The sequence below is a fragment of the Eriocheir sinensis genome, chromosome 54, assembly GCF_024679095.1.
Source record: "Eriocheir sinensis breed Jianghai 21 chromosome 54, ASM2467909v1, whole genome shotgun sequence".
NCBI classification, from domain to species: domain Eukaryota; kingdom Metazoa; phylum Arthropoda; class Malacostraca; order Decapoda; family Varunidae; genus Eriocheir; species Eriocheir sinensis.
Genome location: NC_066562.1, coordinates 2,308,184 through 2,318,069, shown reverse-complemented (window position 1 = coordinate 2,318,069; position 9,886 = coordinate 2,308,184). Strand labels below are relative to the sequence as shown.

At 41.6% G+C, this 9,886-nt stretch overlaps 1 long non-coding RNA gene across 1 annotated transcript; it reads left to right on the top strand.

The window, feature by feature from the left end:
- Positions 1–1,535: 1,535 nt before the first annotated feature.
- On the top strand, positions 1,536–6,791 carry LOC126983525 (uncharacterized). Its single transcript, XR_007735955.1, has 3 exons — positions 1,536–3,069; positions 4,688–4,830; positions 5,495–6,791. It is a non-coding gene; the product is annotated as an uncharacterized LOC126983525 (long non-coding RNA).
- Positions 6,792–9,886: the final 3,095 nt, after the last annotated feature.

Genomic DNA, 9,886 nt, shown 5'->3' with positions numbered 1-9,886 from the left:
AAGTCACTGAGGACGAGGATACGTTTCCAAGACTGTTGATGGGCATAAACTGCTGCAGGAATACAAGCATAAAATCCTTGTTAATATTTGTTTATATTTTTTCTTCCTCGTACAACAACAATTTCCTGACCCGACGGACGGGGAAGCAAAGCAAATTACTGTCCATGAGAATATGACTGCATAGCAAACGAGTGAGTGAAGGGCATGAAGGTGGGATGCTCATACTGCCGGCATAACAAACACGTCAGAAGGGAAAATATACAGAGAATGCCTCGGCTGAAATCAGAGGGGATTCCATGAGGTGTAAAATGTATACCTAGGAATGACATCTTTCCTTCATCGGGATATAAACTGTACGTTAAAAAAGCGGGATTAGAATAGTGGACATGTAGGAAATGTGAAACAGAGAAACAGAGGGAGGCAGCGGTTAAATTGCAACACCATATGAGGCGTAAAACTCTATAAAATAAAAATAATGTAATGTTTTCCTATGCAAAGGAACGAATCATGCACAAAATATATGACAAACAAGTGGGCAATGTGTGACGTTGTGAGTAGGCTCAAGCTGCAGCATTACGTATAAACGGCGCAAACCATTTACGTAAACATGCGGAAGTGAGAGAATAGCAAGCACCGGGTGTGTGCAAAATAAAAGATAAACATGGGGGCACACGCTGCGCGGCTGCGTGTGACTTCGGTGCTCACCTCCGTCTCATCGGCCCATGAGTGTGTGATGGATAAGGGCCCGTCACCCCGAGACACAAGGCAAGGGTGACATCCTTGTTATAGTTTACCGTCCCCAGGTTTCCTCAGGTACCTTTTATTGATCACCCCGAAAGAGAGGACAAACAGCTAGGTGGGCTGCGCTCCGACTGCCCAGATCGAGATTGGAAGCTGGAGTTTTACCCATGATGACAGCACAGGCGATCTGTGAAGACAGGAACACGTTGTGCTAACGGAGTATCTGAGACAGGCCAGGAAATTGTATATGAGCAATGTGTGACAGAGGAACAGAGGTAAAGGTAAGCTAAAGCGTTCATATATATATATATATATATATATATATATATATATATATATATATATATATATATATATATATATATATATATATATATATATATATATATATATATATATATATATATATATATATATATATATATATATATATATATATATATATATATATATATATATATATATATATATTTCAACAAAATGTATGACGTGTGCTAAACATGGGTGACTGTTGTGTTACAGAAGAGTTTCCGGCGGTCCGGGAAATACGAGCTGCTGCCCCTGAGGCCGGAGAGGCCCTACCTGGCCCACCTGTGCTCGCCGCTCTCCTTCCTCAACCCTGTCTGCTCCTTCATTCACTTCCTCATCAGCGGACCAACGAAAACTACGTGGACCCAGTTGGTGCTTGAGCTTCCTCTTCTAAAGGACGCAAGATTTTGGGCATGAATATATTTTGCCAACTGTTCTTGAAGAATAAATACATTTTTCCCTCTGGACTGTAAAACAAACTTTTTCAACAGATTACACAGTGGGTAAGCTTTCTCAGTAAGCAACCCGATTACAAGCATATGCAGATTTTATAGTTTGAATACAGCCTCAACAATCTTTTCTTTACCTATTATCAAACATATTTGTTAATATTCAATGCAGGGATTGCTTATGCTAAATAGACAGGCACTGTCGACCCAGCGAGAAGCTAAGTTTCCTCTCATAAATAATACAGAATAATCATGCAGAAGCACCTATCTTGCCGGCTATGTCTAATTCATACATCCTTTTTTCTTTTCCTTGTTAGAACAAAAGAAAATAAGCGTCATTATTGGAAGCTTTTCTTTCCGAGGACAATTACTTAACGTCAGTTCTAACAGTATTAGTATGCCAGACCCTGTCCTGAGCAAACCTTCTAACATGCTAATCTTCTTTGTTAGTAATAGACAGCATGGCAAAAATACGCCAAGCAAAACAAAGATGATTGCACGTAAAGTGTAAATCAACAAAGGCGAGAACCAATTAGAAGCTGCCGCTGGTCTTTGAGATGGTAAAAACTGACATCTCTTAGTGTGAAACATCTTTGATCACAGCGAATAATGGAGAGGAAGTGAGGTAAGGATTTTCCACACGCTGTCAGCCTAATTAATCACGTAATTACACACTACGGAGGCAGGGAGGTGGAGATTAATTACAATACCTCGAAATTTACTTGAAAAGTCTCCTTACAACTTACAAAAGACTGAATTGATTGGTATAGGAATTAAACAACGACAGATTACACACTTGTGGGTAAGTGACCCTGTTGGATATAGTAACTGACACTTTTCTGGTCACTCATTTCTGTTTACGTTTACAGGAGGAGCGTTTAGCGGACTCTTTTGTCTTTTGTTATTATTGTCCTTGGGCTTTTTCCTTTACTGTGAAAAAATATAATCTTCAGAAATGTAAAAAATATGAAAAGGCCCGCCCCACTTCCTTGTATGGGCTGCAAACCATTTAAACTTTCCCCTTTAACACGATATGAAACACAAATATATAGTCAAGAGTACGGAAAATTGAGAGGACGAGAAAGCACGGCAGAAGAAAACAACACATACAAAAAATATAGAGGGAGAGAAAAGATACGCATATGAAGATAGAATAATAAAATACATAAATAAATAAATAAGTAAAGTAAAACCAAATAAAATAACCTATAACCTCACACACATTAATGACCCAACGAGAAAAGGAATGTTAAACTTGCGATGCTCATTCCTTGTAGATACCTTCGTGTGGTTGACGCCAAGATGAAGCGGAAAACAACATGTAAACGTATGCGTATAAAAACTTGTTCTCTGTAAACTGGTGACTATTCCTCTTCCTTTTCTCTTTCTTGTCTTTCCGTGTCTTGTCCACCCAAAGCTTCCTCTTCCTCCGACAACCAGCGCCTAATCTTTCTTCTTTTTTCTTCTCTTCACTCTCCCTTTCAGAACTACCTGCCCGTGATCTACGCCCACACACCTGCCGGGACCAACTTCCGCATCCTAACTCACCTTTTGCAGATTGTTCGGTCACGTGAGTTTTTCTTTGATAATTCTTGGTAGTTCTGCGTCAGTCTTAACCTTCATGTCTCTGTTCGTCATTGCTTTCATCAGTGAGTTTCTTTTTCATTTCTCTCTCGCTGTGTCTGTCTGTTCGTCTCTGATTGCACCAACTTTTCAAGATCCTGTTTTTCTCTCTTCCTGCTTTCGTAACTTTGCATCACAGTTGACCTTACTTGATCTATGTTCCGCCGCATTATGTTGTGATATATTTTCTTCCTCTCTCTGTCTGTTTGTACTTTCGTGAAGCTTATACGAGGCATCTTACGGTATCGTTTTTTTGGTTTCATACTTGGTTCCATCGTTATTTTGTTAATAATATTTTTCCTGTTTCCCCTCCTCCTAATATTGCCATTGATACTATCACCACCACCACCATTACTTTCGTTGCAACAGTAACTACTACTACTACTACTACTACCACTATTACTACCACTTCCACTACCGCTTCTACTACTACTACTACTACTACTACTACTACTGTTACTACTATTACTATTACTACTACTACTACTGTTACTATTATTACTATTACTATTACTACTACTACTACTCCTACAGTGACTGCTACTTCTGGTACTACTTCAATTTCTGCTATTACTACTACGTCAAGAAGTAGTAGTTGTTGTAGTAGTAGTAGTAGTAGTAGTAGTAGTAATAGTAACAATTATAGTGGCCCCGTTTCTGACACCAAGAGCTGAGTAACTGAAGAAACAACAATAGTAATACAATGAAAATAAACGGTCTTCCAATCAAGTGATCATATTAGCGCCAGCAAGGACACCCGCACACGCGCCCACACCCACTCTCTCTCCCCCTACACACACACAGACTATGAAATCACCTTCCACACGGCCACCATCGCAGCCAATACCATAACCTCTGCGGCACTGCACGTCTTACTGTCACATGCACTTGTACTTGGAATGCACACCTATACGATCAGTTTTTTATGTCGTTCATTCTCTCTTTCCTACTAACACCACAGAGAGGTCATACTGCATTTCCTGTGCCCCACATCTTCTTAATGTAAAGTCACACATAATTGATTTACTATAATTCCCCATTTAAAACAGATGAGTCTTGATACATACGTAATATGCGCAGAGTCAGTCCTTCACAGTAAATTCATTCACATATATAAGTCTTGCAGAATCACTCAATTTAATCAACTCTTTTCTTGATCACTCTAGTAACTCTACATTAATTAAAATGGTAAGGTCTTATTGCATATGTCAGTGCACGTGAACCAGGACTTAACAGATGTAATCAGACTTCCACACTCCTATTCACTCTGCCTTTCAGAGACACGCCAGTTCTCGTCGACAGACCGACCTGTTCGGCTAGATTTCGATCGCTGATAGAGTCAGTCTGTCGGCACCCTGCTAGGGCCGCCTTTGGCATTGGCCCGTGCTCCCCCGTACAGGGGGGGAGCAATGTTTTCCCTCTTAACGGGCCGTCTCCGGACAAGGGCCCGTTTCCCCTAGTGATACTAGGGGATAAATCTTTTGACTGACTCTGCCTTTCCGTAATGTACTCACTCTTTCGCAAACCGTCCTATATTCATTCTACCTTCCCTAATTTCCACACAGAAAAGTTCCAAGCTTTCGATTATGGGCAGGAGAGGAATGTGAAAGAGTACGGTACCCCCAGCCCCCCGCGGTACTCCTTGGGCAGCGTGAGGGTCCCCGTGGGCGTGTTTTGGGCCGAGAATGACTGGGTGGTGGATCCCAAGGTAAGACAACAGAGGCTTTATTTTTACGCCTCTTCCTTACTTCCTATTCTTTCTTCCTTTCAATGACTCACTCTCCCTTCTTCCCTCTCTGTTTGTCTTGCTTTTGTAATATCTTTGTCTTTCTTCCGCATTGCTTTGAGCCCCCCCCCCCCCATTTTTTTTGCTTCCTTTTCTTTCCTTTTGTTTTTTGTTTTAATCTTTCTTTCGTTCTCTCCTTGTTTCATTTCCACCTTTTCCTCTCTTTCCTTTATCTTCCTTCCTCCCTTTAATTTTTTCCTTATATAATTCTCCTGATTCATTGCTTTTCTTCCTTTTTTCTTCAGTTTTCCTTCCACTCAATGTCCCGTTGTCATAAAAAAAAAGAGAACCGTCATAGAAAACGGTTCTCACTCGTTGACAAAGTTGATTAGCAGCTTTTCTTCTTGCGTAATATAAAAGTGTGCATAATAAGGTTATACGCCGTGTGAATGGTATGACCTTGTGTGTGTGTGTGTGTGTGTGTGTGTGTGTGTGTGTGTGTGTGTGTGTGTGTGTGTGTGTGTGTGTGTGTGTTCGTGGGAATTACAAACATGACTTGCGGGTTAACTATTATTTGCTCTTGTATACTCTGACCGCCATACCCGGCACACATGACTGGACAGGAGTAACACTTTCTTTTTTTCAGGACGTGGCACTCACCGCCTCTGAACTCCCCTGGGTGGCTTACAACTACAAGGTTCCCCTCAAGGATTTCAACCACTTGGACTTCATGTGGGCCGAAAACGCCGCCGAGCTGGTGTACAAACCGGTGCTGGAATATCTAAGGAAGTGTGAGCAGCGAGAATTCCACCACAACCACCAGAACAACTATTACTGAGAAGAGGGATGAGAGGAAAACAGAAGTGTGTGTTCGATGTGATTTGGAGACGGTAACGCAATACTGTGATATCTGTAAAAATGAGTAGTGAAAGTAGCCGTCTTGGGTGTGAATGCAGGTCCGATTACCGTGCCATTGGAAATTTGTCAGCTAAAAAACAACAATGAAAAACACAGCTTGACCAGATTTTTCAGTGGAAGGGAAAAGGAATGACCCACGCAAAAACACTGTTGGAACATTAGTAATATAATCTGCTCTGGTCTGCGGAACACCGGAATAACATGACCTTCCGATCACTCCTTAGTCAAATATACCAGTGAATATACCAGTGAATGTCCAAGAAACATCGGAGCTGAGAAATCTGAAGGAGCATTGCCGCCTTGATCAGGGCTTTGTAAGAGGTGAGCAAACAGACAGACCTGACTATTAGAGTCTTAAACCTCGATACAGCGAAATTAAACTATGCATCAGTGTAATGAACAAAACCCTGAAGTTGAACAAGGAACAGTGACGGGCTACCTTGTGGAGAGATATGAGTTTTAACAGTGAGGAAATGCAATACAAACATGCACCAGTGGAAGGAAGTGAAAAGCCTCTAGTTGAATGAGGAAGTAAGTTAGCGGAAGGCCCAGACAGCGTCCCACCGTGCAAATAGACTCAGCAGGATCGCAGACGACCTGAGTGGTGGGTCCGCCGCGGAGTGTGTTCGGGACAGACTGACGCAGCGCAAAGAGTGAAGGAAAGAAAAAATGAAAGAGAGAAAGAAAGGAAGAAAAGATGAGGCTGACCGATAATACTCATGTGATAATTTCAATTGGAAAGTGAAGTAGAGACTAAATGAGTAGATTACGGTGAATTAACGGTGATAAAACGAACGCTCAACAGTTTGGTGTGGCGGCGTCTGCACGTGACTGACATGTTTACTCTGGGCATTTGTCTGTGATTAATATTCTCTTTCGGTTACGAAGGGAAACAGTTATTGAATTGATAAAGCTCTTTCATGTCTGTTTGTCTCTGTCCACCGGTCTGTCTGTCCCTCTCTTTTTTTTTTGCTGCATTCCTTCTCTTTTGTTGATGTATTTTGCAAATATAGTTTTTTTCCTCATTCGTGCCTCTCTGTCTCTGCCCGTCTGTCTGTCCGTTTGTTTCTCTCTCTCTCTCTCTCTCTCTCTCTCTCTCTCTCTCTCTCTCTCTCTCTCTCTCTCTCTCTCTCTCTCTCTCTCTCTCTCTCTCTCTCTCTCTCTCTCTCTCTCTCTCTCTCTCTCTCTCTCTCTCTCTCTCTCTCTCTCACTACTAAGGGTGGGAGGGGGTACTTTCCTCGTCGTGATGTCTATAGCGTCGCTGCCTCGTCGCCTCCTTCACCCGTCGCATTAACTCAGTAACCCGTACTCATGGGGGTGGCGCCGGGACGTCTTCAGTGGTGAAAAGTCCCTCAGTGGGTCATGGCGACACGGGCACCTCTTATATAATACTTCCTTGTTGACTTCATCGCTCAGTAGGTTCAGTGCCACTTGCTCTCTCCTCCTAGCCAGCCTCGCGTGTCCTTTCCTGCTCGTTGTCAGTCCGCAAGCTCAGTTCTGACGTATATGTAAAGAGAGGACGCACGGGGCGCAATGCTTCCTTGTTGGGTTTACCGCTAACCACATGCTGTCGTTCTGCAGCAGCCTTGGGCGTCCTGTGTATGCTCTCCATCCACGGAGAAAGGGAGGAGCACTTGTTACATAATACTCCTTTGTTGAATGCAGCAAACAGCCTCGTAAGGACCATCAGGTCTGCTGTCCAGCTTCATGTGCTTCCTGATTTCCGCGTTCCGACAGTTTCCGTCCGCCCTTCTTTTTGTCCATTCATCAAACAGGGTACAAACGGGATGGATCTCAGATAATTTTTCCTTTTTGTATCAGACCAGGTCTCGTGCTTTCAAACGATTCGGGTCTCTTGCTGCGACCGTTTTTAAAGGCCACGGAGAAAATAAGACAGGTTCTCGTGAGTGTTTTCCCATTTATGGCGCTGAAACCTTGCTATTCTACCGCTAGGGTCATTAAACCACCCATGGGATTCCTAATACTTCTACGAGCCTTTTTAAACAGAAGTATTAAGGTGAGGAAACGTTTGAGAATAAGTTACCTGGCAGCTCTTGAAGTTTCCAGTCCTTTTCAGTAGTGACATGTGTTCCTAATAACCACTCTCATCTGTCTTTTTATCTAAATGAAGAGCTTAAGGGACACAAATCTTGCAGGGTATTAGTATGTTTCAATGGTATAGCGTTTGGGCAAGTTCTGAGGCCGATGCTGTATCCTTCTCCTCAAATCACACCTCCTTCGATGCCGTTCTTCCCCGTCTGCCAGCGTCTTTCTACTTGTCTTGAAATGAAAACAGGGTAATTATTTCATGAACTAATCGCGAGGGCATGGTCTGAGGCCTATACTATTTCCTCTCCTTTGACTTCCATCTCTCTCATCATCGTCCTCGTCAGCCGAGTCTTTCTTCTGTCCATTGACTATTCCATCGAGGGCAACAGGTGCTCTCTGTTTACATGACCCGGAAACAAGTCAAGTGGTTTCTCCTGAGTCGCCGCGGTGGGCAGCCTTACAGAGCCTCACGTCGCCTCCCTCAGGATCATAGGTTATCTCAGCTCAGGGAATGCTAAGTATGAGTCGTAGATCGCCCTTTTGACCCTCAGTTAGGCTGCTGGAGAGCTTAGGGTAGCCAGGGGGACGGTGCCGAGACAGGGTGCTAAGGAGTGCCAAGGCCGGTGGGTGCCTCTTCCCACTCAGGTCACCACGCCTTGCCTCGCCTCGCCTGCCTGCCTTGGCGTCCCTTTCAGCTGGAGTCACGAGGCCTTCCTTAGCACCCGGTGTCGAACGAGGGATGAGTCATGTCCCGGTGCGTAAGCCATCCCCGTGAAGGCCATGGTTTTGTCGTTATTAATGTTATAATTATCATTGGGAATTTTCTTATAATTGTTTTTATTTGTAATGTGAGCGGCATTATTATTTTTCTTTTTCTTATGACTGTCTTTATCAGTATTGTGGGTGGCATTATTATTATCATTGTTATCATCATCATCATTATTATTATTATTATTATTATTATTATTATGATTATTATTATTATTATTATTATTATTATTATTATTATTATTATTATTATTATTATTATTATTATTATTATTATTATTATTATTATTATTATTATTATTATTATTATTATTATTATTATTATTATTATTATTATTATTATTATTATTATTATTATATCTATTATTATTTTTATTATAATTGTTATTATATTATAATTATTCTAACTATTATCATTATTATCATCATCCTAATTATAAATATCATTACTGGTACTGGTATACATAATTATTATTATAATTATTCTAACTATTATCATTATTATCATCATTCTAATTATAAATATCATTACTGGTACTATCATCGAAATATTCAGCATGTTTGCACTCGTGTTTGTACATAGTGCTGATTTATGTGTTCCACAACATTAGAATAACGATGCAGAAGACAGTTTCTTGTACAGAAACGCAATGATCTATGTGCATTATACTCGCGTAGTATATGATTACAAACCAAGAGTTTTGATTTATTTCAATACCTCAGCAATGGGCACCCTTGAGGCATTTCCAAGGCATGATTAAGAACCTGGAGTTTACATAGAGCTTCACAGATACAGTCGAGTTATTTGTTTCCATCTATCTATCTATCTATCTATCTACCTATCTATCTATCTATCTATCTATCTATATCTGTTCATTAACTCTTTCTTCCCCTTTGATTATTTTGTTGGAGTACGCAGGAAGACAATTATAATATGACTGACAGATAAAAGGAGAATCATAGACAAAGGCGGTGGCCGAGTGGTCAGCGTGCGGGCGTGGTGAGTCCGTGGACCTATGTTCGAGCTCCACAGACACACTCTGATTTTTCATACCCTCGCCGAGTGGCCGAAGATTACCCACATGCTGCCCAGATCGTCAGTCAACTCTAACTTCAGCGACTTTGTTCAATTGGAGCACCGAGCAGCAGCATGGGATAAGCAAGAGTCATATCACGGCAGCCACTATAAATAAAATTCGCCTGCGCCACTAATGGGCTGGGGTCGTCTAAGAGACCCTTCAAGACAGCTTACCGGCGCTAAAGGCAGCACTTAGAAAAAAAAAAGATGAATAAACAGATTGAT